The 23,341-nt window shown below is 39.6% G+C and overlaps 1 long non-coding RNA gene across 1 annotated transcript in view; it reads left to right on the plus strand.

The window, feature by feature from the left end:
- LOC117796480 overlaps positions 1 to 23,341 on the plus strand; it is a 204,357-nt gene that overhangs the window by 120,220 nt on the left and 60,796 nt on the right. The window contains exons 6-8 of the long non-coding RNA XR_004621029.1: positions 1,321 to 1,373; positions 7,262 to 7,362; positions 13,944 to 14,125. This is a non-coding gene — a long non-coding RNA (uncharacterized LOC117796480). The remainder of the gene's footprint in view (positions 1 to 1,320; positions 1,374 to 7,261; positions 7,363 to 13,943; positions 14,126 to 23,341) is intronic.

Consider the following 23,341-nt stretch of genomic DNA (forward strand, 5'->3'; position numbering starts at 1 on the left):
GGGTTTATCATCTCTCTTCCCCAACTAGAATATAAGCTCCATGAGGTAGAAATTTCTTGCCTGTTTTCTTTACTGCTGTATCCTCAACACCCAGAACATTGCCTGGCACACAGTAGGTATTCAATAATTTTTGTTAAATGAATGAATTAATTAATATACACATAGAAGAACACCAGAAAGAAGTACAGAAAAAATTTATAGTGGTTATCTCCAGTTTCTGTGAATATGGTTGCTTTTTTTTTATATTTTCTGTATTTTTAAAATTATTTAAAATAAGTATATAGGATTTATTTAATAAAAATAAAACAACTTTTAAAAATTGTGTTGACTAGACATAGTGCAGGGGTTTTTTTTTCTTGTTTATTTTAATATTGTTGAGATCGTCCATTTATCAGTAATCATAATTTTGTCCTAGCATAGGATCTGTAGGCAGAAGAAGGTTCAAAACAGAAGGAAAGTGGGTCAAGAAGAGAAACTGGAGTAACTGAGAGTTGAGAATTGAGTCTGGGTATAACAGAGAGAATTGAGCGTTGAGGTATAACAACCAGAATCTGGGGACAGAGTGCGTACAACATCTGAGACTCACAACCGAGACCTCAATTCCTTAAGTTCTGTACGAATCTGAGCAGCCTTCATTTTTTTTTTTTAATCATCCTTTCTCTCATGTTAGAGCATTGCCAGTTATTTCCATTTCTTATTATTTTTGAACTTTAAGATGAGTTCAAGTTATGCTTCTTTTAAGATATGTTAATGAATTATTTTATTGTACCTATACACTTATGATAAAGGTATATTAAAGAATCTAATAAATAAACCCTGGTTAAGAAATGTCATTGTTCTGGGGTGCTGGGTGGCTCAGTCATTAAGCATCTGCCTTCAGCTCAGGGCGTGATCCCAGGGTCCTGGGATCGAGCCCCGCGTTGGGCTCCTTGCTCCACTGGGAGCCTGCTTCTTCCTCTTCCACTCCCCCTGCTTGTGTTCCCTGTATCACTGGCTGTCTCTCTCTCTGTCAAATAAGTAAATAAAATCTTAAAAAAAAAAAAAGAAGAAATGTCATTGTTCTATTCTATAGGGTACCAGTCAGTATGCTGATACAATTGGAGCAGTAACCATACTTAGTAGGATGGTATGGTATTTGGCAGATTATTAAACTCCTTTCAGAGGAGCTGGAGTAATTGCATGAAGTTTCTTCTCCTAGACTGAATGATAGCTTCAAGACTAAGATGACCATGAAAAAAAGATGCTGGGTATGCAGGATGAGAGCCATTGGACGATGTGTTTTCTCCACTCACCTACCCTCTTTTTTCCTTCCATCTTCAGCTCGGTTGGAAGACTAAAGAGGCTGAGCAGTAAATTCTGAGTCCCAGTGCGAGGTAAGGTTTTCTAAGAAGAAAGTGGTTTATCTTGCTTGATAGAAGTTTCTTGTGACTCACAAGGTATACCAGGGCTATGGTTGAAAGTAGTTTCATAGGAGTTAAGAACATGAGGACTTGGAGTAAGATGAATTTGACTTGAATTTCAGCTCTACCACTTACTAGCAGTATTGCCTTTCAAGTAATTAACTTTCCTGAACCTCACTTTTATCATCTGTAAATGGAACAAAAAACAAAACAAGGATTAAATGAAATGTCTTTTATAAAATGCTCAGTATTGGATCACCACTGAATGTTTAACAAATTCAGCTGGTATTATTCTGTTGCTACTACTACTATTATACTATTACTTCTATTAATACTATTATATTTTTCTATTACTACTATTACTCCTATTATAATTTTCATATCTAATACCTGTTTAGTTAACCAGTAGGAAGGTTGGCATGCTGGTCTTCTGGAAAATGAAGAAAGGGAGAACTTGCAAAAAATAAAAACTACTATGACTAAGGTTCTCAGCTTTCCACTAATTCAAGGCTGTTGATTGCATTGCCATTTTGAAATTTAACATCAGAGCATTACTATATAGATACAACAGTGTCATAAAATTGACCTTAAATGATGCTACACTAGCTTAAGCTATTCTTTGACTGTTGTAGTGTGCAGTACCATTCCTGAATCTCAATCATGGTGATCAAATCTATAGATTTTATATTTCATGAAAAAAAAAACCCCAAAATTCTAGAGCCCCATGAGGGTGGAGGATTGAGAACTTTCCCCTGATAAGCATGTAAAACATAAAATTCAGTGGATGGGCAGCAGAGAATTATGAACCACCACCACAGACCATGAAAAAATATTATCAGGGGAAAAGCTAACTCATTCATATAACACACTCGCTTTTTATCAAGATTTCCTCCGATTAAATGTATGGTGATGATTATTATAAACATCCACGTGTTATTGAAACAGCTGTTGGTGTCCTAAAGGAATGAGCATCACCCCCCCCCCACCCACGCTGGGCCTTTACTGCCCTACTGCTCTTTTTTGTTTTTGAATCTAGCCTCATTACATTAATAGCTCAAAACCTTCTCAGGCGTGTTAAAAATAGATTGTAAGAGAATTGAAAGCAGTGTTTTCCTCCTCCCTCCCACTCCTTTTCTCGACTGTAATATAATGGCACTCCTCAGAAACAGTCCACGGAAATCAGGATTTTCTCAGCGGCTTGTGTGGGAAGTGTAGACTATTGTGAGCAAGTGCTGCAGCCCACTGCTTGTCAGGAAGTTGTTTTTACAACAGTTAACCCAACAAACACCTTCCATTGTCTACAGAGGTTGAAAGTCCAATGAAATCTCCTTATTTCTATTTCCAAACCAATGTGGCGAGACTTAATACATTTAACCCTTTTCATTCTAGAGTCTCAGGTTTATTGAAGGCTTTTTCTCTCAGTGATTCTTAACCATTTTCAGTTCCTGGACTCCTTTGAGAATCCTGTGGAACAGTAAACTCATGCGTTCACTTTGCAGGGGATCTTCATTCTTTCCCCTGTTCCCACGCCTCATGTTGAGTTGTTCTGTAGCCGATCTGAGTAATTAATGATCAAGGGAAACTCTAAAGAAGAGAAAGTGAGACTCTCCTTTCTTCCACAGCAGCCCATGGCATATTTCTAATTTTTCTTTGCAAATTTACTTTTAAAAAAAAGGACTGAGCTCTACTGACAATAATTTTAAAAGCTATTTATCATTTTCATAGTCTTATTTATTAAAGTGATAATTTAGAGGCTTAATTTTTCCTCACTGTAATAAAACTAAAAAATTAACTTAAGGGTGTATACAAAAGAGTTGGACCAAGAGGGTAGAGAAGAAATAGTCTATGTTTAACCTGGGCCTGACTGTTACTGCACTCTCTAAATATTTGAAGGGCCTTTGTGGAGATGTAACAGCCATATAATTATCATTTTATCCTGCTTCAGAGAAATTTGCCAAAGGAGATTGTTCTCTTTTTTAAACATGTTTTGGTTAAACTTAAGATCCAAAGATTTAGTGTTCAACAACGGAAGTTAAGGAGTTTGACTGTCGTGGGCATACTCAAGAGAAGGCTACTGCACTGTATGATGTGAGGGAGTATTTCTGTTCTCTGTGGCTGGATAACCTCTACTACACCTTTGCACTAGAAATGCTACACGTATACCAAGAAGTTAGTTGGTCCATAGGAAGAAAATTTCTACGATGTCTTTCCTTTCATGTTCTTTTTCCCTGTGGGTACACCCAAGAGAATAGTTTTAATTTGCTCTGAGATGGAGTTCTGGCTTTCCAAAATCATTCATTTCTGTGTGGTCTTAGATATCTGTGATGGTATTCCAGAACTATGGCCTCTTTTACAATATCTTGAACATAACAAAATGTCCTATTACCCACTAGGAATTGTTTGCTGTCATTTAGGGAGAATGAAACCACAGTGTGACCTTCAAGGAGAGAGTACATTTGAATTAACTGCCTTATCAAGAATTTTCTCTCATTTTTTTTTCTCAAGAATTTTCATTAACTACTACCTGAGAGCTTACACTTAAAATTTTGCTTATCTCATCTAAGACCGCATCATCTGTTGTTATCTATGTTGAATGTATAAGCTGTAAATTGCTGGCTTGAAAAAAATATGATGGCATTTAACAGCCAGGATCATTTTTCAAACGGACTCCTCATGAAGAGCCTCAGAGGCTCTGGCAATCTGGAATGCTTAATGCCAAAACTTTCTGACAGCCCTAGCTTTGGTAGATGTATTAGTCCGCTCAGGCTGCCATAACAAAATCCTATAGACCAGGTGGTTTAAACCACAGAGATTTATCTTCTTACAGTTCTGGAGGCTGGAAGTCTGAGGTCAGGGTGTCAGCATGGTCAGGGTCTGGTGAGAGCTCTCTTCCTGGATTGCAGATGTTCACCTTATCACTGTGCTCTCCCATGGCGTTTTCTTGGAGCATGTATGTGCAGGGAGAAAGAGAATTTTCCTCTTCTTATATCTTCAGTTCTATCAGATTAGAACTTTACCTTTATGACTTCTTTTAACCTTAATCATCTCCTAAAAGCCCCATCTCCAAGTACAGTCACATTGAGGGTTTGGGCTTCAACATAGAAATTTGAGGAAGACACAATTCAGTCCATAGCAGTATAGCATATATCCATTTTAGACCCTGAACAGACTTTTGGATGCGTGTTAATGAAAGAATGGGAAAGAATTTCATTACAACACGATCTTACCTGCAATCTACTTTTGTGACATGGACTATGAAGACATCAAATATCCAAAATAATTAAGAGAGTTAAAAATGTGTGTGTGTGTGTGTGTGTGTGTAAGTGTAAGAGAGAAAAGATAATTAAATCAATAAGATTTTAAAACTTTGTTAAGTACAATGTATAGTCAGGTATGATGATAGATGTATCTTGCCTCCCCTATAATAACAAACAAATAAATACCAGAAAGACATTGATTTTTGCCCTCAGGAGTTTGGAATTTAATTGTGGAGCTAAGAACTAAAAACCACCTAGAAGAAAAGTACATTAAAAAGAAAGCTCAGGGGCGCCTGGGTGGCTCAGTCAGTTAAGCATCTGCCTTCGGCTCAGGGCGTGATCCCAGGGTCCTGGGATCCAGCCCCCCGTCAGGCTCCCTGCTCAGCGGGAAGCCTGCTTCTCCCTCTCCCATTCCCTCTGCTTGTGTTCCCTCTCTCACTGTCTCTCTCTGTCAAATAAAAAAATAAAAATCTTTAAAGAAAGAAAAAAAAAAAGAAAAGCTCATATGTGTTAAGCACTGAGTAATTGGATCAGAAAAGGGGTGCAGTTAATGTTCAGAGGATCATCATGGCAGGAAGATTCTGAGAGCAGAGGAAGTAGGAATAGGATGAACTGGGTGGGGAAGGAGGTTTAGGATTTGAGGGGGGATCAGAGAATTTTTCTTAGAAGAGGTGATGGCTGCTCATTTAGGGAAAAGAGTGGGGGGAAGGGCAAATATGTAAAGCAGAGGGCACAGAGGTAAAAAGAGCACACTCAGTGTGTGTGGGAGACTTATCTCAGTTACCATGGCTGGAGGTGGAGGGCCAGGCACAGGGTGGAGAGAGAAGAGGTAAGCTAGCTGCTCAGGGGTCATAACACTAAGGGCTGTATGGGCCATATTTTACTCTGCAGATCAGAGGTTTTCAACACTGCCTTTTTCTGTTATCCCTTGTAGTTTAGACTGGTCTTCCTGTCACACGGATTATAGTTAACAACCTCCTTTTCTAGCCTTGTCCCCTCTCTCATCTACCCTCCATCCTGCACCAGAGAGCTTTCTAAAAGTCAGGTCTGCTCTTACTGTTCCTCTGCTTAAGTTTCTGTAATAACCTATGCTGCCTAGGCCCTGCCTACTGCTTCACCTTCCATTCTTGCGAGGTTCTTCCCATAACACTTAGCTTTGTGTCCTAGTCATTCTGAAAGGCTCGCAATTTTGTCTTGTCCAATCCTTGGTTATGTTGCCACCACTGCCTGGGATGGCCTCCATACCTACCTCCTTTTAAGACCTAGCTGAAGATCACCCCCGCCATGATGGCATTCCCAACCTCCTGTGCCCCCAAGCGGACCTGGCCATACTCTTTTTATGCCTAACTGTATCCATAGGTGCAAATCCTATTACTATAGCTTAGGAAGGGGTTGGATACAGAGATGTTCAGAATTTCAAACCAACAGGATTCAGACAGTCAGACAATAGATGTGGGTGGAGGAAGGATTTAGAGTCTGGGATATCTCCTGGGTTTCTATGAGCCGTGGCATGTTGCGTGTCATAGAGAATACAGGAGCAGAAGGGTTTGGAGAGAGAAAGACAATGAGTTCCATTTTGGCGAAGTTAAGCTGGTGTCACCTGTGGAGATCCAGGATGAGATGAGTTATAGATTGTCAGGTATATGAGCCTGGAGTGCAGGAAAAGGATCTAGAGGTGCACATTTGGGAATTAATACATAGGCAGCAGGTAAATCTTTTTTTTTTTTTTAAGATTTTATTTATTTATTTATTTATTTATTTGACATGGAGGGAGAGAGAGAGAGAGCGAGAGAGCGCACGCACATGAGCACGAACAGGGGGTGGGGCAGAGGGAAAGGAAGAAGCAGACTCTTCACTGAGCAGGGAGCCCAATGTGGGGCTCAATCCCAGAACCCTGGGATCATGACCTGAGCCAAAGGCAGATGCTTAACCACTGAGCCACCCAGGTGCCCCAGGCAGCAGGTAAATCTTGTGGAATGAATGAGATTATTCAAAGTGAAACTGTAGTGTGAAAGGGGAAGAGAGAGGTGGATGTAAGTGATTGTGAAAGAAGGTGGGGTGGAAAATTGCCCCATGTCATCCCTGTTCCATTTCCCCCACCATTTTGGTCCCGGGACCACAAAGATAACAGTGCATCTTGATAAAAGCTCTGTAAACAGAAAAGCTTTGTTTGCTATTCAGGGCCTCAGGCCACTCTAAGGTACCATGAAATGAATCTTATAAACTTCCCTGTGATCTATCCTGACAATGGCAATAGGTAAATCTCTCTAAGCTCATCATATGTGATTATGTGTAATACCAGTACAGTTCTAATTCAGTATTTAGAAAAAAAATTCGTTCTATTAAAATAGGACTTTGAGTTTTAGAGTATTTCTGGTTATTAAAACTTGACTCCCTAAATAATTTAGAAACTTTTGAAGCAGGAATATCTCTGAATGTTATTCTTAGACATAGCAGTACTTTCCCTCCAGAAATTTCTTTTTTTTCAGGTTAATATGTAAACAAACACAGTACATTTTACAGCAAGAGAAGAGTAAGTGAGGACATATTATTCAAAAGAATCTCTGTTTTCTTTACCAAGAAGAAATACCTTTTTCATCACAGGAAAAGTGAATAAGGAATGGGTGGTCATAATGTGTCGATGAAGTGGCTTCATCGTGTGATCAAAGAAGGTGAATGGAGAATTCCCTTGAGTCAAGTGTGTGGTAAGTTAAATCACACGAGCTGCCTGTGATGGCTGCCACATGATTCGGGGCAGGCATTTCTTCATGTTAACATTTTTCATGCTCCCTCCCACTTATTCAAACACTGCAGAACTTCCTTACCAGCATAAGAGGGCTTTTTAGCTTTCTAGAGTACTATATTTCACTCAGTACTGATCAATAGAAATGGTACCATTTTCCACATGGGAGATGTGAAAGCTGATCTCCGTTGTCTCAGGCACTGGGTAGGAGCCGACTTTTCTACAATGGGTCAATGAACAGGCGGAAGAGAGGGAGGAGGCAGCCGCCTCTCAGCTAGAGCAGTTAAATCAATCTTGGCAAATCGAGTAACATGCCTCAACCAGGCTACTCTTATCTCTATGTGGTCAATTAGAGGAAAATCTCATGAGGCAAGAAAAGGGAAAAAAAAGAATGATGTAATTTCTTTTATAGCCTCCTTGGCATGATTCATATGAATATTCATTATTACACATGGGAAGTATATATATTATCAGATCTGGGCTTAAATGTAGAGGCACCTTTGTAAAGAAAGAATAATTCGACATAAACTTTGTATTTGTCTTAAGGAGGAGGTATGATATATTCAGAGCTTGTATAAATTTGGGACATAAGCATATGCCAAACTGTTTTCAAATGTTTATTTTCTGCTATATATCCATAACTGTCTAATTTTGGCAGTAACTATTTTTGTCTTAAAGTGAAAATATGCTTTCAACTCCAGTAAAAAAAAAATTGTCCGATAACTTCAAGTTAATTTTATAATAAGAAATACATATTAGCATTAAGTAATATAATTAATTTTTATGATTTTCTTTGTTTTAACTAGAAGTCTATAAGGAGACTATGCTTTTGTCTTCATTGCACTAGTTTTTTTATAAAAACAAAGATTTTCCATGTCACATTTTCAGAAGTCTTAGGGAAATAGATTTTAGAAAGGATTCTAAAGCATTGACAAATATGTGGCAAATTCTATTTTAAACATATTTTTAAAATATCTATTTTACTGATGAATAAACAGGAGAAATTTAAATGACATTTCAAGGTTAGACTAGAACTAGGAAGAAAACTGGGACATACTTTTAAGTTCTCTTTAGCCCCTACCATCTTCTGGATGTCTAGCATCTCTATTTTATATGTTACACGTGGAACCTGTCCTTATTTTCTGCCAAACCTACTCTTCCACTATTCTTCTGTATCTTGACTGTGGTATCTCCATCCATCCAATTGTTTAGGCCAAAAACTTGGATTCATCTTTTGTTTTCCTTACTTCACTTATCCATCTTTCAACAAATCCTCTTAGTTCTACCTCTAAATATGTAAATAGAATGTTTTTGATATCCCATTACATTCAACCCAGTCTGGGACACCAACACATCTCACTGGGATCATTGCAACAATCTCCAAATGTCAATGTGTGCTAAGTTAAATAGTTCAATCTATCTCATTGTTCTGCCCTCTACAATCTACTTTCCCCTCGGTGGCCAAGTGATATTTCCTGAAATCAACAACAACAACAAAAAAGAACCAATCACTGATCAGTCTAAAGGTCCCTGCATTTAGAAGAAACCTTCTTAACCTGGCCTGTACACCCTGTGTGATCTGTCCTCTGCTTTTCCCTTCTAGCTCCTTCTCTTCCACTCTCTCAGTAGTATAAGTACGTTCTGACTTATTCATCACTTTATCCACAGCAGAGTGCTGAGCACAAGAGTAGGCACTCAATACATTTGTCAAATACATGAACATATATTTTATATATTTTCTTGAGTGTAAAATGAAGTTCTCCTTTGGTTTTGGTGCTAAGCAGAGCTCAGACTAAATCCTTGCGTGGGTGTTCATTTGAAATTTTGGACCGATAATCACCGAATGAAAGCTTAGGACAGTCAGGGCCTGCTTTGCAACCCATCCTATGCTCCTTTCTTAACATTTCCTGTTGGCTTAGCTACACCTGGGCTCTGAGGTCAATCCTGAGTTAAGACAGGAGTGATTCAAAGGCCTGTGTTTCTGTAGCAGGTGACTTGACTTGATGGTTCCTTAACACCAGCCCCACTATGACCTTGTGAATTTCTGCCTTATGTTGAAGCCCATGTTCATACCTTGATCCTTGTTTGGGTAACTGAATTTCTGCTTACTTCCTTCTGCCTCGACAACTACTCAGTAATCCCCTTCTTCCTAGTCCAGGACCCACCTATACTCATGTCCACTTGAGTTAACCTGTATTCAGCATTATACCATATTGGACATCACCATAGATCTCTTCTAAAACTGACTTAGCATCCTTGTTGAGACCGCGTAGTACCAAAGCCATTCATAAGAGGATGAATGAACAACCATAATGTTGGAACTAAGCCTTTAGAAAACACCCAAAGCTATTTATGCATAAATCATGTGAAATCTCTCATAAGCATTTAAAAAACAATTACAACAAAATCCTGTGGTGTTCAGTATTTCCATAGTTCCAAAATATTCTATCTTCTTTAAAAAGGAAAACCTGAGTGGGGAAAGCTACATGACAATATATTTATTCCATATGTAATGATTAACAATATTTAAGTATGGTCCATTTTTTGGGTAAGTTGTCAATACCTCAAGATCTCCAGCTTAAGGGGATTAAAAAGAAACCGATTCTAATGAAGTTTTATGATCTACGAAAAGCTGATGTAGGAAACAAATGAACTTATTTTCAGAGATATTCCTTTCAAGTATGAAGGAAAACCTACCTCGCAGTTCTTAGTCAGTACTTTCTCTAGAGCTACCGCCCTGCCAGAGATAGGAATTTAGGAGGGGATAAAGTGAGGTGTCCTTTCTGATGCTACCGCTTAGATTGTCATCTTGCTGGGGTCTGCAAAGCACTCTCAACCTCAGCAGGAAAATACTGGAGTTAAGTTTTGCTATCCCTTCTTGAATTTTATCAGATTTTCATGCCACAGTGAACCGTGAACAAGCTGGAGAGACAGAGATAAATGAAAAGTCCCTTTGGTGAAGGGAAAAAGCAATCACTACTAGTTTTCTAGTTTTTACTTTTCTGCTGATAACAAAAAGGAATGGTATAGAAATTCGTAGGTAACTATTGTGTCGTAAGGGAAACATGCTATTTAATTTACTTATTTCAAAGATAAATGAACCTCTTTTTATCAACCGTTGACTTTTAACACTATCATTTTAAGTTTTTATCTCTCTTTCTTGAGGAAAAGCATAAGAACCCTAAGAAATAACACTTTGGTGCTGGTATTAGTCTGCTTGGGCTGTCATAACAAAATGCTATGGACTAGGCAGCTTAAACAATAGGAACTTACTGCTCCAGTTCTGGAGGCTGGAGGTCAAACATCAAGGTGCCAGCTTGGGTCACTGTCTGGTTAGTGAGAGCTGTCTCCTTGGGTTGCAGAGAGCTACCTTGATGTGTCTGCACATGGCCTTTCCTTAGTGCATGGAGAGAAAGAGAGAAATAAAGCAAGCTCTCAGGTATTCCTTCTTAGAGGGCCCCACCCTCATGACCTCCTCTAAATCTAGCTACTTCCAGGGGCACCTAGATGGTGCAGTTGGTTAAGCATCCAACTCTTGGTTTTGGCTCATATCGTGATCTCAGGGTTGTGGGATCCAGACTCGTGTCAGGCTCCAGCTCAGCGTGAAGTGTGCTTGGGATTTTCTCTACCTCTCCCTCTGCCCCTCTCACTCCTGCATGCATGTGCACTCTCTCTCTCTCAAATAAATAAATAAATCTTAAAAAAAAAAAAAAGTAAATCTAGTTACCTCCAAAAAGCCTATCCCAAATACTACCACATTGGGGGTTTGGGGCCTCAATACACGAATTCGGAGAGGGACATAATTTAGTCCAGAGCATTCTACTCCTAACCCCCCCAACTCATGTCCTTCTCATATGCAAAGTATATTCATTCCATAGGCACAGCCCTTCAAGTCCTAATTTATTTTAGCATCAGTTTTAAAGTCCAAAGTCTCATCTAAATATCATCTAAATCAGATATGGATGAGACTTGAGGTATGATTCATCCTGAAGCAAAATTCCTCTCCAGTTGTGAACCTGTGAAACTCGACAAGTTATGTGCTTCCAAAATACAATAATGAGACAGGCAGAGGAGCGACATTCCCATTTGAAAGGAAGAAACAAGAAAGAAGGAAGGCGTGATAGGTTCCAAGCAAGTCCAACATCTAGCAAGACAAATTTCATTGTATTTGAAGGCTTGAGAATAATCCTCTTTGGCTCAATGTCCCACCTTCCAGACCCACTAGGTTGGCAACGTCATCCCCATGGCTCTGCAGGGTGAACCTGCCCCTTGTGCTTTCTCATTTCCAATAACATGCTCCTCATCGTCATCTGAGACTTCACCAGAATCACCCTTCACATCCATATTTCTAGCACCTCAAAACTCTTGCAGCCACTATCTATTACCCACTTCCAAATCTCCTTCTATGTGTTTAGGTATTTGTTACAGCACTATTTTTTTACATAAATAATTTTATGAGACCTTTTGAATGAGACCTGAGAAGTTACAATCATCAAGATAATTTTAGAAAATTTCCTATTATTCGTTTGTGCCCAGAACCTAGATTTCAAATAAAATATTTTTCTCCAAATAATAGGATCTGTGCCTTCAGAATGATGTAAAATTTGGCCACTACTTCTTTTTTATTCCCTTATTGGTGAGCATTTAAAAATCAAATTTATATGTGCATGTAGTTGAATGACTCAATCCTATAAGATTTATTAAGACCTCATTTCTCCCCCTCGATTGGGGGGAAAGTGGTTATGTTAGTAGATGATAATAGTTGACAAAAGAAGGCAGAGCTAATTAACTCCTGTTTTGCTTCTGTTTTCTCTAACATAAACAGTGATCTTAAAATGAGAAAGTATTTATTAAATAACATGGAGAATATAGTTTATTGTAGATTAAGATGTAAAGAGAAAACAACAGCCTACTTTAGATGAATTCAGATGTTAAAGCCTTAACAATTTATGTCTAAAGGATGCTGAAGAAACTTTTTAGATTCATTTTAGAACTCTTTGAAATTCTAAGTAACCACTGAAAATGAGAGTGAGAGAAGGAGAGATATGGAGAAACAGAGAGTGTCTATGATGGGTCAATGTCCTAAGTTTTTTTTAAAGAGGAAACTGTCTGGTTAAATTCTAAAAAGGAATTTCCAAAATATAATTCATGAGCATTTAGAAGCAAATGAGTGGTCACTGAAAGGCAATCAGATTTTTCTCCTTGTCTGTTCCCAGGATATCCAGTGTATGGGGGAGTATAGTGGGTAGCATTGCTTTCTTTCCTCTGCTCTGCTCAAAACCCTGGGTGCCAACATCCTTTCAGCTTCATCCAAGGACTTTGCAAGAAATAGCTTTTCAATACGTTTAGAGACACACAGTATAGTGATGATATAGCTAGGTTTCAGTAAACCATTTGAAAACATCAGAATATCTTTGTGAATAACATGGAGAAACATAGGCTGAATGATAGTACAGTGCAGTGATCTTTTGGTTATTTGAGCAGTTATACTTTCTTCCTCCCCTGCTCGCCTATAGGAAGATGTCAGCCATCAATACAACTGAGTGAATCACAATTGTTAGATTTCAGGCATCAAGGAGGAAATGGGGAGACTTTTTTTGCAAGGGTATTTATTTTTTGGCATCCCCTCAAATAATATCAAGTTGGCAACTTCTTGGTTATAGTTTCTGAGGACAGTATCCCTTGAGTAAATATTTTTAAACCTACAAAATGAGCTTGCAAAGAATGAGAAAAGCAAAACAAAGGAGTGTTTCATATTTAAGATTTAAATCTCTGTTCTTGGACCTGTGCCTAGTTCTAGCAAAACAGCAATATCTACCCAACAAATCCCATACAAACTATCTACAGAAATGTTGATTTTCCAATTGAATTATTAATACATGATCGGAAAATCCACTTTATTCTTCCTATACTTCTTTTTAAACAGCTCTTTAAAAAGTTAAATATGCTATATAAGTGTCACCTCAGAAAACCTCTCATTTTCACCATGGAAGATAGTTTTATTTCACTGTAATATTTTTACAGATGACAAAGGGATACTGCACAATATGGGAATTGACCAAGATGATTGAGTGAAAAAACTGGTATAAGATCAAAATTTCTCCTCTTCTTTTCTTGTGTAACTTTCACTAACTTTTTTTTCTTAATGAAAACTTTCCTTAACAAATATGTATCTAGGGGACACTGGCATACAAAATGCTTTCTCATTGTGCTATTTCACTAGATTTATTAAAATCTTGCATCTCTGCTGTGACAGTTTGTAAAGAGGGAAGAAAGCAGTTTGGTTCACTGTTTAGGGTGTTACTGTTTGGTCATGCAGTTTTAATAAATCCTACCGTGGTGTGGTTCAGCTTTATTTAGTTTTGCGCTCACCCAAACTCTTGAGAATAAACCAAATGATTTTCTCTCTCTAGTTCTGTTTTAGCTCTGTGCCTTGAATGGAAATTAAATGCAAATGCTTTCTTTGCACTATCCCCTTGTTAATTTATCACATGTTTAAATGCAGCAACATATTGGAAAACCTTGTTATTTCGTAATCTTCAGATTCTTTGCACAATGATATTAAGAACAGAATAATGGGTAAAGATAAGCCGATGGGAAGCACATGTCTACAAGGCAACTGGCAGCAGTCCCACAGCCATTAGTCTGTGGTATCTGGTGAAACTGCTGGAGTCAGCATGACGGAGCAAAAAGAAGGAAGAAAACTATCTCTGAAATGAAAAGAGGTGAGCAAAGCCCCACTTTCAAGCCTTAATTATGCTCTCAAATAGTTTATTGTCTCCTTTAAAATGTGTTCTGATAAAACTTATGCTCTGTAGCAGATTTTTAGTTAAAAGTTAATATGATGATGATGGTGGTGGTGGTGATAGTAATAGTAATAACAATACAGAAGAGGGTCAACTTCTAGGAAAAGATGAAGTTAGAGAAGTTTTTTGCAGGACAAAGCACAAGATCATGTACCAGAGGACACCCAATAAATATATGCAGACTTGATTGATGGTTGCATGGGGCAGTTAAGAGAATTAAATTGCCCCATTGGTGTCTTGATATACTGACAGTAGAAATGCTAATCATAGCCAAATGTTGATCATGTGGGATTAAATTCATGAGCAAGGATATGCATTCAGTGATGATTATACACCCATGAAGACAGAGATAAGGAAAAGGTGTTGGAGATTCTTCCTTGTCTTTCTTCTTTCTTAGCACATTTTTTTTAAAGATTTTATTTATTTATTTGACAGAGATAGAGACAGCCAGCGAGAGAGGGAACACAAGCAGGGGGAGTGGGAGAGGAAGAAGCTGGCTCATAGCCGAGGAGCCTGATGTGGGGCTCGATCCCATAACGCCGGGATCACGCCCTGAGCCGAAGGCAGACACCTAACCGCTGTGCCACCGAGGCGCCCCTAGCACATTTTTTAATCCAAATGTGGCGCTCTCGATTCATTAAATTTGGTTTTAAAACCTGCCTTCAAATAAGCAGATGTCACCCAACATGCATTTAGACAATATTTCACAGATGGCTGCACCCTAAACCTACTGAACCCAATGTAAACTATTATTCTAGACTTTACTTAGTCTTTGTATCTGGACAATCATGTTTCAAAAACAGCTAGTAATTGTTTTCAGTAGGGTTTTTTATTTTTTTGTTTTTTCACTTTAGCAGAATATCGATGGACTTGATCGCATGTTGGATCATAAAGACATTTTAAAATGGCATTGCTGACCCTATCATCCATTTTTTAAAGTGTTGACCTCTGTGATGTCTGTCTCTCATTCTTAAAATTTAGTTTAAAATCTGGATCAATAGAGCATAAACAATTCCCTAAGGCAGTTTTTGAGAGTGCTTTGTGCACCAAAATTCTTTAAAATTTTGTTTCTGCTTACATACTTCTCAATACCAGTCCTGTTAATTGGTCGTCTGCCCAACCCCTTTCTGTCTTTACCTACCTACCTACCTACCTTCTTCTCTTCCTTCCTTCTTCCTTTCTTCCCTCCTGCCTGCCTTTTTCTCTTCCTTCCAACATGGTGGATGGTGGTGTCATCCACTGAAATAGGCAAGACTAGTAGTCTTCGGAGGGGAAATCAAGAGTTCAAGTGTAGAAATGTGTTTGAAATGTTTACAAATCTCCAAGTGAAGACATCAAGGTGCGGGATGTATAAGATAGGAACCCAGTGCAAGGCGTTGGCCTGTAGATATAAATTTGAAAGTCAACAGAGAATTAGTATGTTTAAAGTCACAAGATTCAATATAATCACTTAAAGAGTGAGTACAGTGAAAAAAGAGAAATGCCTGAGGACCAAACTCAGGGTACTCTAACATTTAAAGATCAGGAAGAGAAAGAGGAAAAATAATATTTAAATGTATTAATACAATTTTATTTTAAGGAGTTTCTCATCCTTATTGATCATTATTATTTATTTTGAAGTTGGCACGGGACATGGTTTTCTCTTTTTAGAACTTTAAAAATTTGCTGTCTAAAGTGTATAGAACGTGTCTGATTCAAGTTGTTTGGTTCAGTACTCTGAAGTGGATCCATATCAGTGCTAGTTAGGAGGCCAATTCTTAGATAATGAGGCTTCCCAAGACTTAGCCAAGTAAGGTACGTTATCAAATACCAGAACTACACCCGTCAGTACATGCCAGCTGGAAATGTAAAATGCAATTTAGGAATGAGACAGGAGTGTCTGGAGCTGAGAGTCTCACAAAGGTGGAAAGGTACAATAGACAGGAAGTGAGATCAACAAAGGTGATACTGGTAGGGTCAGAATAAGGCTGTCTGACATGAGGCTGGTAGATTGGAGACTGGTAGGTTGTAGTCAATCTTCTGAATACATTCTGGCTTATGCCTTGGAAGCTGTGCTTGAAACAGCCAGACCACATCAGAGAAAACCTACCATCAGACTTTTCTGACATTTCTAACTTTAAAGTGAGCAGTCATCTGCTCCCAAATGTTCCCACTTTCACTTCTGATAGTTAGAATCATGTCCACGGCTTCCTTCTAAGAGTAAGACTCAGATTCATAGTTCAGGAATGGCTATCAGCTACCCACCAGGCCCCGGGCTGGTCACTTGCACATATATCAGCTCTTTTAGGGATTAAATTGTCATCTTGGCCCAGGCAGAAGTTCATATAAATAATGTAGACTGCCATGGTTTAAAAGCCATGTGTAAATTTCCTAAACCCTCTTGTGTGCAATATTTGCTTAATAGTTTGTCTTATCTGGAATATTTGAAAAATTTAGTTCTGTATGATTTAGATGTGGTGTCAGAGGAAGTCTTCACAGCTAATTTTCTTCCTCTATGCAGGGAAGGACACATCTGACATAATATAATAAGTCACATTGCCAGGGTAAGAATAAATAGCAACTATAAACAAACAAATAAAAAACCAAGTCATAAAATGAAAGAACATTGGAAAAGTGGCCAAACACTGTTATTGTGGAGGGGCCCAAGTCTGGCATTAAATCAGGCAAGTGGGTCTTTGACTGTGTCATGCAGGTGATTATGTCCTCTGAGGCCAGTTGTTCCTTCCTGGGTTATCTGGGTCCTTAAGGCCCTTGTATGATCTAGCAGGGTCAGAGGATTGTTTTCCAAATTTTAGGAACAGAAAGAACATCTCATCTTGGACAAAGCTTTGCATATTTGCCTTAGCTTCATCTGTCCACCACACCATATCATTTTTTTTAAAGATTTTATTTATTTATTCGACAGAGATATAGACAGCCAGCGAGAGAGGGAACACAAGCAGTGGGAGTGGGAGAGGAAGAAGCAGGCTCATAGCCGAGGAGCCTGATGTGGGGCTCGATCCCATAACGCCGGGATCACGCCCTGAGCCGAAGGCAGACGCTTAACCTCTGTGCCACCCAGGCGCCCCACACCATATCATTTTTGACTGCTTCTTCTGACCCTGAAATGTCAGTGTGTTCATCGAGTCTCAGTTCTGCATCACCTTTCTGGTGGGATGTGGGTTATTTTATCATGCACTAATCCTAAGTCTTCAAAACAGAACAGATGAGGAAATCAACGCTTCCCCACTACACCGTGTGGAAGCCCTAGCAGATTCCTCACCTGGAGTGAGCCTGGTCCTCTGGAGAGATGAGACGGGCAGGGAGAGAAGCCACATTTCCCCAGCAGCATTCCCCGTGCCTAGATGCCAGGAGTGTGAACATCCCCCATTTCTCTGTCTGGGTTCTCCCGTTCCCTTCCTGGTGGTGATGTTGCATACATCGGGTGAACCCATAAAACAGGCAACTGCATGATTTATTTACTTGACCTGGACCAGTAGCAGAAACAAAGCTTCCATGGGACTCAGAAACTCGGATATGCACAAGCTTAAGTTAGCTCCTTTGTATAAAACCCATATTCTTCCCCTTCTTCATCTCTGGCAAAAACTTTCCTCAGAATACCCCCAAGACTAGTAGTTTTCAACTTGGGGTACACATTAGGATCACCTGGGGAACTAGAAAGCTCAGCATTTTTGAATCTCCCAAGTGATTCCAATATGTAGCCAAATCGAGCACCAGTGCTCCGATCCTCCTTCCAAGTTCAGGCTAATGAGTCCAAGAGTAACCATGCCTCTAATTATTGTCTAATTATTAATTTGTATTTTCCTTATGCAATGTCATTAGGATTCGGCAGGGGCAACCAGGAGTGGAACACGTATAACAGTTTCGGACTTTTGCCTCTCCTCAAGAAAATACATTTCTGTGTTCTTGGCTGCTGTCACTCTTGAGGTTAAAAGAATGCAAACCACTCCACATGTCTTCCAGTTTGCTCTTCTTGTTTTGTTCTTTGTCCCCCAGGTCTGGCTCTCTAGAAATTCTGGCTGATATTCTATGATGTTTCCCCAGAATTTACTGCTTAGTGCTTTGATGCCTTTCCCACTTCTTAACCACTTAACTTCCTCCTCTGATCAATATTTGCCTCTCAATAGTAGATAACATTTTACAAAGCAGCATGCTGGGGAAAGAGAATAAAAGAGACTTTGGGTGGTGAAAGGGTTGGTGATTTGAAAAACATGTGTGCTTTGGTCAGTGAGGGAGGTTGTTACCACCAGATAGTGAGGGTTGAAGGTAGCGTGGGCTGACTGCTCGGGATAGCAGAGACTGCTCCCTGGCCTGAAATTTCTACTCAGAAATTTGTATCAGTGCCTAACCAGGACCTTTACCAGAATCAGCCTCAGAACCCACAGACCAGTCCTCCATCCCTGAGGATTGGCCTGCTTTGACCTTGGTGAGTTCTCACATCAAATATTGCTGGTTTCACAAGGCCTCCAACTGTATCTGGGACCTCAACTTGTATTCATACTGAAGCCATTTATACCACAATTTCCTTTGAAGTATCAAAATTAGCTCATCCCTTGTGTGCCAGACTTACTCATTTCTGTGGTTATCTCTTGCCTAGCATCATAATCTGTGCTTCTTATTATGAAAGGGGACCCCACCTCAACTGCTTACCCTATTCAAACTTCATTCCATCATAAACCAGCTCTCTTGCATCCTCACTTTCTTTATGGAATGCTCTTGCTGCTTCTTTATCAGAAACAACATAAAGCTTTTCCATGGATGTATCATTTCTGCTGTATCCCCTCAAATGCAGAGAACCACAGAATTGTAGGATGTTGTGTTTTCTGCTTCTCTACAAAAGGGCATCTATCTATCATTCATTCATTCATTCATTCATTCATTCATTCATTCATTCATTCATTTACCTTCATGAAAAAAGATTCTGCCACTCCGAGGCTTCTGCCATCTGGACTGACATGCTCTGGCCCTCCTTATCCCCACCTTCTACTTTCTTATTTGTTGGTCCCTCATGTTAATTAAAAATGCATGCGACTATTTTACCATCACCTTCTTCAGCTCAAATCCTACCAAAACCCCAGTTGCATTTCCAAGGACATTTTGTTTGCAAGCATAGAAGAGTGAAAACTTATATGCTATAGTTAACATGTGCAAAAACGAGACTGTGTTTTTATTTTTCATAATTGATGTCATTTTGTACTCTAACCTCCATTGCCCTCATAGTGGGAAAAATCAAACCAGAACACAAAGCCCTCAAAACCTTAAGTTTATCCTTTTGAAGTATGGAGTATTTTAAAGCTTTTGAAAGTATTTTTTGTGTTGCTCCAGAGTCATCATTTGGATAGATGGTCATTCAAGTCAAATTTATACTCCTTATCAGGGCAATTTCTCCTCTTTCTTAAAAGCAGTTCTCTCTTTTCCTCTTTTTCAAGAAAATTGCAGTGTAGGGGGATGCTAACACGCTCTCTGGCACGGAGGGGGGGCTCTTGGTCTGAGTTTTCTGAGAGCCATTTCTCGTTTTTGTTTTTTTTTTAAAGATTTTATTTATTTATTTGACAGAGAAAGGCAGCCAGTGAGAGAGGGAACACAAGCAGGGGGAGTGGGAGAGGAAGAAGCAGACTCCTAGCAGAGGAGCCTGATGTGGGGCTTGATCCCAGAACGCTGGGATCACACCCTGAGTCGAAGGCAGACGCTTTATGACTGCGCCACCCAGGCACCCTGCCATTTCTCGTTTTAAATGCAGTGCGCCGAAGCTGATCTTACCCCCACTCGTGTTGGCTGGGGTACAGCTGATGGCATCTGTTTCTTAGGGAAGGAATCCTGGTATTCATGTAAATCACTGGCACCCACCACAGATTTCATTGGTTGGATCTTCTGTTCTGTGGCCTTCTCATCCTTACCCCAGGCCAACTTCTGGTCCACGTGTTATCTCAGCATCTCTGTGCGTCCTTTGGGGGAAAAACAGGGAGCCCTCCAGTGCCATGCTGGAGGTGTACGGCTGAACTCCTTTACCGCCCTTCGTCTTTTATAATAGCTTGTCACAGGTCTCCATACAGACTTCCAGCCAGAAGGTGAAACACAAGCCTCCCCTGCTTTTAACTTCCCCTTCAAATCCTCTGATTTCTGTGGGGATTTCTGCCTTTTGCACCTTCCTTTCTTCTCATCTATACTTCTCAAATGAATGGCTTCTGTGCCCACCATGTTACTAAGACTACTTTTCATAGGTCATGAGTAACCTAATTGCCCCAATTTTTTTTAGTATTTTCAGTATTTTCTTACTGGACCTCTCTGCTTCATTTGACACCCTGATCCCTTTATTTTCCAAACTGTGCTTTCCTGTTTCCACTCAGAACTTTTTGCCTATTTCCTATTTTGTTTTCTCCTTTAGTGCCGGTGTTAATGAGAATTCTGTCCTTGAATTGTTTCTCCTCTTATTTGGGCTAAGTCCAGGAAGAGGGGACTTTCTGCTTTTATTCCTGTGTTAAACTACATTCTTTATACTTCTGCTGGAAAAATAAAAAGCAAAAACAAAAAAAGTATATCTCCAGTTCAGAACATTTCTCCAAGCTCATGGACTCATATACTTAACTACTTCCTGGATATTTCCAGGCCTCTCAAACTGAACATGTACAGACTGAATTCATTATCCTTCCCAGCTTCTCAGAATATATTTTATGGTCTCGACTGATACCATTTTCTCCCTAGCCACTGGAGCTGGAATACTTGGGAGTCTTTTTTGGCTTTTTAAATTCTTTTTTTTTTTTTTTTATAAGATTTTATTTATTCATTCGACAGAAACAGCCAGCAAGAGAGGGAACACAAGCAGGGGGAGTGGGAGAGGAAGAAGCAGGCTCATAGCGGAGGAGCCTGATGTGGGGCTCGATCCCAGAACGCCAGGATCACGCCCTGAGCTGAAGGCAGACGCTTAAGGACTGAGTCACCCAGGCGCCCCTTGCCTTTTTAAATTCTTAAATCTCCTATATTCTCACCATGAATCACCAAAGCCTGCCAAGTTTCTTCCTATTCTATACTAATTTGTCAATGATCTCTAGTCATCACTTATGTATCTATGTCTCTGTGTATCTATCATTATATATCATTCATCTCCCATTATTTGTCTATGATGAAAATTTTTCTCCCAAAGTTTACATATGGTTAAATGGTTAAATGTAAATACAAATAAAAATTTAGAAATAAACATACAATTTCTAGAAGGGGAAAAAGCAGTAAGTATGTAGTCAGTAAAGACACATTGTAATTATTATTGCTATAATTTAGCCTCAAACTCAGTACCAAACTTCTGGGTAGCCAAAGTGAAAGTGAGACTAGGTCAGTTACCTAATTCTTCTTATCAGAAAAAACAAATGAATTTTCACAATTTAAGTTGTAAACTCTGATTAGCTGAGGCTTTGTGTTGATAAAGCTTTGCTTATCTTTCCTTTTAACTTACAGTTCACCTTAAATTGCCCTTTTAAACAACTCCCTCTCCAGGGCCAATCTCCTTTGGGCACTTAATGCTCCTTGCACATTTGAAGACCTCTCTTTCTTAAAAAAAAGAAAAAAGAAAAAAAAAAAAAAGATCCTTTCCAATTTTTCCCAGTCTGTTTCAAGTTTAGGGCCTACATTCTTTGTTTACGGGAGCCCCCAATCCTTCTCTTTGTCCTGCAGCTGTGTTTTGTAACCTTGTCTCTCTTAAAAGTTCAGGTCTCTCTGCAACTCAGCATTGTCTAATGGGATTTCAAACAGATTTACACGTCAGAGATTTTAGTTGGGGGTCTAAGTTGTATTCCCTTTTGGAGTCAGACATGCCTAGACAAGTTTGTGGGTCCACTGGGGCTGGCTCCCTGGTGCCTTATTACATAAAATGATCCGGAAGTCTTTGATGAAGAACTCTGCTTGCATTAATGCCAGCGATAAGCTGTGAAAGGGCCATTTACACTTATTATTTGTGAGTGAAGCAAATACAGTAGCCTCTACGGCAGATGCCCGTTAGCCTACATGTAGACATGGAGGCAGGCAGCGGTGCCTCCCCGCATTGCGGCGAGGAGGCCAGGCACACGGCGTCTGCAGCTGCTGTGCCGCCCTCTCCACTGGGAACGGAGCTGGCTGTGGTGTGCCTTCGCAGCGGCTTCCAGGTATGGCGCTTGGTGGCGAGCCCAGGCTGGGGTGCCAGACAGACGTGGACTGGAGTCCTGGCTCTGTTCCTTCCTTCTGTCTAGCCGTCGGCAACTTCCTTTACGTCTCTGACCCTGTTGTTCTGAGGATTAAAAATAAGTCCTGTGGATGACTCGATATCGTATTTGGCATATAGTAAGGGCCCAGTCAGTGGGGGTTGCTATTAATAATATCATCATTGTTATTATTATAAGACATCACTGTAGGAACGAGGAGCCAGGGAAGAGGAAAATGGTGAGTAGCATGGGAGATGAAAGGTTGGCTTTGGGGGCTCAGGTGAGACACACAGGTTTCGTAAACTAGTTAGGAAAGGAGGTTGAGGAAGATTAGGATTCTTGGAATGTATGATGTATGAGAGCTGAAGAGACTTAAATGACCTCATTTCCTATCTGTAGAAATTGAATTGTTGCCAGACTTAGGGGTATGGTAGTTTCTTTATAAATGTTAGGATAGACAAGCTATTCCATGGGCTATCTTCTGTGTCAGAGTCTTATAATCTGGAGGGTTTATTTGTTTTGTTTTGTTGTTTGTTTTTTTAGGTTTGGAACTGTTTCTGAAGTTGGCCTTTATTCTATGAATACTGTATAACCTATAAATATTATGCAACAATACTTGACCTTTCTTTAATATTCTACAGAGTTGACGACTCCATCTTTCTTGAAATTGTCTCCTTTCTGGAGACTTCTATAAGACCAGTTTCTTCTGGTTTTCTTCCCACCATTCAGCTCCTTCTTTCTGGAAGCTAAGTTTTTTCCCTAAGGTTTCTCCCTCTTTGAAGCTCTTAACTATCCATATTTCCCAGGAATGTGTTAGCTTACCAGTCTTCTCACCTTTTAATGATCTGTAGTACATTTGAAACCCATGGCTTAGAACACCATTTATAGGCATATGACTTACAAGTCTATTCCAGAGCCTGACTCTTCTTCTGAGTTAGTGGGTCTGTATACCCAATCGTGTCAGGTT

The sequence above is a fragment of the Ailuropoda melanoleuca genome, chromosome 15 (genome assembly GCF_002007445.2).
Source record: "Ailuropoda melanoleuca isolate Jingjing chromosome 15, ASM200744v2, whole genome shotgun sequence".
In the NCBI taxonomy this organism is placed as follows: domain Eukaryota; kingdom Metazoa; phylum Chordata; class Mammalia; order Carnivora; family Ursidae; genus Ailuropoda; species Ailuropoda melanoleuca.